The sequence below is a fragment of the Ascaphus truei genome, chromosome 6, assembly GCF_040206685.1.
Source record: "Ascaphus truei isolate aAscTru1 chromosome 6, aAscTru1.hap1, whole genome shotgun sequence".
NCBI lineage: Eukaryota > Metazoa > Chordata > Amphibia > Anura > Ascaphidae > Ascaphus > Ascaphus truei.
Genome location: NC_134488.1, coordinates 94,089,263 through 94,093,279, shown reverse-complemented (window position 1 = coordinate 94,093,279; position 4,017 = coordinate 94,089,263).

The following is a 4,017-nucleotide window of genomic DNA, read 5'->3' as shown; positions in this document are numbered from 1 at the left end:
CTATGTCAATATTCAACGTGGATCAAACTCTGATACCCCAAACTGGAGTTTAGTGAATCCCGGTCCATGGGTGTTACATTTTAGTTTGCTAGACATATTAAATATTAAACAAGAATATTTCAATTGAGCATTTCCCTAATGTCTTAACATAGAATACAATCTGTAACAACAAAAGAGAAATATATATATATAGATATATATATATATAGATATATATATATATATATATATATATATATATATATATATATATATACACAGTGTTCGACAATCCTATACATTTACTCGCCCGGGGCAGGTGGATTTATCCCCCAGGCGAGTAAATATTGGCCCAAGCAGCACACGTGTTTTTTTTTTTAAATTTCCCCCGTTCGCGCTGCATTTTCCCTGCTCGCGCTTAAAAAAAACAAAAAAAAAACTCCCTACCTGACTGCTGTTTGGCGCGCGCTCCCAGGATTTCTGGGCGCGCGGCCAGGCTCTATATGAGCCCGCCCCCAACGAGCGGCCATTCTTTCTGCCCGGACATCAAGAGTAAGTACACGCCATGCTGCGGGCCCTCTGCTCCTTCCCTGCGATCCCCCTGGTCCTTACATAGCTCCCTACTCCCCACCGCGGCAGCTCTCCTGTCCCCTCCTCCTGTCCCCGTCCCCTGCTCCTGTCCCCTTCCCCTCCTCCTGTCCCCTTCCCCTCCTCCTGTCCCCTGCTCCAGTCCCCTTCCCCTCCGCCTGTCCCCTGCTCCTGTCCCCTTCCCCTCCTCCTGTCCCCTGCTCCTGTCCCCTTCCCCTCCGCCTGTCCCCTGCTCCTGTCCCCTTCCCCTCCTCCTGTCCCCTTCCCCCTCGATCCACCGATCGCTGCCCCGGGCGGGAGGTCCCCACTGCTGGCAGCCCGGTTGGCGTGCGGGGGGGGGGGGACTCGGCCCTAACCACGTGACTCCCACCTACCCTGCCGCCTCCCCGCCAGCTAGCTTCATGCCGCCGCGGGCTGGGGGGAAGAAGCAGTCTGCAAAGCTGCTTGGCCGCGCACTGTGAAGACATGCCGGCGAGGGGAGCAGGGTAGTGGCGGCCACTGCGGGGCTGACTGTCCCCTGGGGGATACCTCGCCACGTGCCTCCCACACACCCTGCCTCCCCAAAGCTTCCAATATGCCCGCGTGAGGTATGGGGGGGGGGTGTCGGCCTGCCCCCCCCCACGAGCGGGGGGTGGGTGGGGGAGGAGCATGGTGGTGGTGCTGGTCGTGGCCTTTCCTTCCCCCCCCCGTGTGTGTGTGTGTGTGAGCGTGAGCAAGTGTATGGGAGCAAGTGTATGTGTATGGGAGCAAGTGTATGTGTGTATGTGTATGGGAGCAAGTGTATGTGTATGTGTGTATGGGAGCATGTGTATGTGTGTGACACCAGAGGTACCCCTCCAATCAGTCACCACCACCCCAATCAGTCACCACCCCCCCAGTCAGTCACCACCCCCCCAGTCAGTCACCACCCCCCCAGTCAGTCACCACCCCCCCAGTCAGTCACCACCCCCCGTCAGTCACCCCCCCGTCAGTCACCCCCCCCCCATCAGTCACCCCCCCCCCCAGTCAGTCAGTCACCCTCTCTCTGTGTATCACCCACCCTCTGTGTGTGTCACCCACCGTTTCTCCCCTCTGTGTCTCTCCCCCCACACTCTCTCTTTCCCCCACACCCTCTCTCCCCCACACCCTCTCTCTCCCCCACACCCTCTCTCTCTCCCCCCCACACCCTCTCTCTCTCCCCCACACCCTGTCTCTCTCCCCCAAACCCTCTCTCTCTCCCCCACACCCTCTCTCTCTCCCCCCCACACCCTCTCTCTCTCCCCCCCACACCCTCTCTCTCTCCCCCCCACACCCTCTCTCTCCCCCACACCCTCTCTCTCCCCCCTCTCTCTCCCCCCACTCTCTCTCTCTAACTCTCCCCCCACTCTCTCTCTCCCCCCACTCTCTCTCTCTCCCCCCACTCTCTCTCTCTCTCTCTCCCCCCACTCTCTCTCTCTCTCTCTCCCCCCACTCTCTCTCTCTCTCTCTCCCCCCACTCTCTCTCTCTCCCCCCACTCTCTCTCTCTCTCTCTCCCCCCACTCTCTCTCTCTCTCCCCCCACTCTCTCTCTCTCCCCCCACTCTCTCTCTCTCTGTCCCCACTCTCTCTCTCTCTCCCCCCACTCTCTCTCTCTCTCCCCCCACTCTCTCTCTCTCCCCCCCCCCACACTCTCTCTCTCCCCCTCCCACTCTCTCTCTGCCCCCACTCTCTCTCTCTCTCTGCCCCCACTCTCTCTCTCTCTCTGCCCCCACTCTCTCTCTCTCTGCCCCCACTCTCTCTCTCTCTGCCCCCACTCTCTCCCTCTCCCCCCCACACACTCTCTCTCCCCCCCACACTCTCTCTCTCTCCCCCCCACACTCTTTCTCTCTCCCCTCCACACTCTCTCTCTCTCCCCCCCACACTCTCTCTCTCTCCCCCCCCCACTCTCTCTCCCCCCCCACACTCTCTCTCTCCCCCCCCCCCACTCTCTCTCTCTCTCCCCCACTCTCTCTCTCCCCCACTCTCTCTCTCTCCCCCACTCTCTCTCTCCCCCCACTCTCTCTCTCTCTCCCCCCACTCTCTCTCTCCCCCCCCCCCCCACTCTCTCTCCCCCCCCACTCTCTCTCTCTCTCCCCCCCCCCCACTCTCTCTCTCTCTCTGCCACCACGCTCTCTCTCTCTCTCTGCCCCCACGCTCTCTCTCCCCCCACTCTCTCTCTCTCTTCTCTCTCTCTTTCTCCCCCCACTCTCTCTTTCTCCCCCCACTCTCTCTTTCTCCCCCCACTCTCTCTTTCTCCCCCCACACTCTCTCTCTCTCCCCCCACACTCTCTCTCTCCCCCCCACACTCTCTCTCTCCCCCCCCCACACTCTCTCTCTCTCCCCCCCACTCTCTCTCTCTGCCCCCACTCTCTCTCTCTCTCTCTCTGCCCCCACTCTCTCTCTCTCTGCCCCCACTCTCTCTCTCTCTCTGCCCCCACTCTCACTCTCTCTCTGCCCCCACTCTCTCTCTCTCTGCCCCCTCTCTCTCTCTCTCTGCCCCCACTCTCTCTCTCTCTCCCCCCACACTCTCTCTCTCCCCCCCCCACACTCTCTCTCTCCCCCCCACACTCTCTCTCTCTCCCCCCCACACTCTCTCTCTCCCCCCCCCCCCACTCTCTCTCTCTCCCCCCCCCCACTCTCTCTCTCTCCCCCCCCACTCTCTCTCCCCCCCCCACTCTCTCTCTCTCCCCCCCCACTCTCTCTCTCTCCCCCCCACTCTCTCTCTCTCCCCCCCACTCTCTCTCTCTCCCCCCCACTCTCTCTCTCTCTCCCCCACTCTCTCTCTCTCTCTCCCCCCACTCTCTCTCTCTCTCTCCCCCCACTCTCTCTCTCTCTCCCCCCACTCTCTCTCTCTCTCTCCCCCCCCCCCACTCTCTCTCTCTCCCCCCCCCCACTCTCTCTCTCTCTCTCTCTCTCCCCACTCTCTCTCTCCCCCCACTCTCTCTCTCTCTCCCCCCACTCTCTCTCTCTCCCCCCACTCTCTCTCTCTCTCTCTCTCTGCCCCCACTCTCTCTCTCTCTGCCCCCACTCTCTCTCTCTGCCCCCACTCTCTCTCTCTCTGCCCCCACTCTCTCTCTCTCTGCCCCCACTCTCTCTCTCTCTCTGCCCCCACTCTCTCTCTCTCTCTCCCCCCACACTCTCTCTCTCTCCCCCCCACACTCTCTCTCTCCCCCCCCACACTCTCTCTCTCCCCCCCACTCTCTCTCTCTCCCCCCCCACTCTCTCTCCCCCCCCACTCTCTCTCTCTCCCCCCCCACTCTCTCTCTCTCCCCCCCACTCTCTCTCTCTCCCCCCCACTCTCTCTCTCTCTCCCCCACTCTCTCTCTCTCTCCCCCCACTCTCTCTCTCTCTCTCTCCCCCCACTCTCTCTCTCTCTCTCTCTCTCCCCCCACTCTCTCTCTCTCTCTCTCCCCCCCCCCCCCACTCTCTCTCTCTCCCCCCCCCCACTCTCTC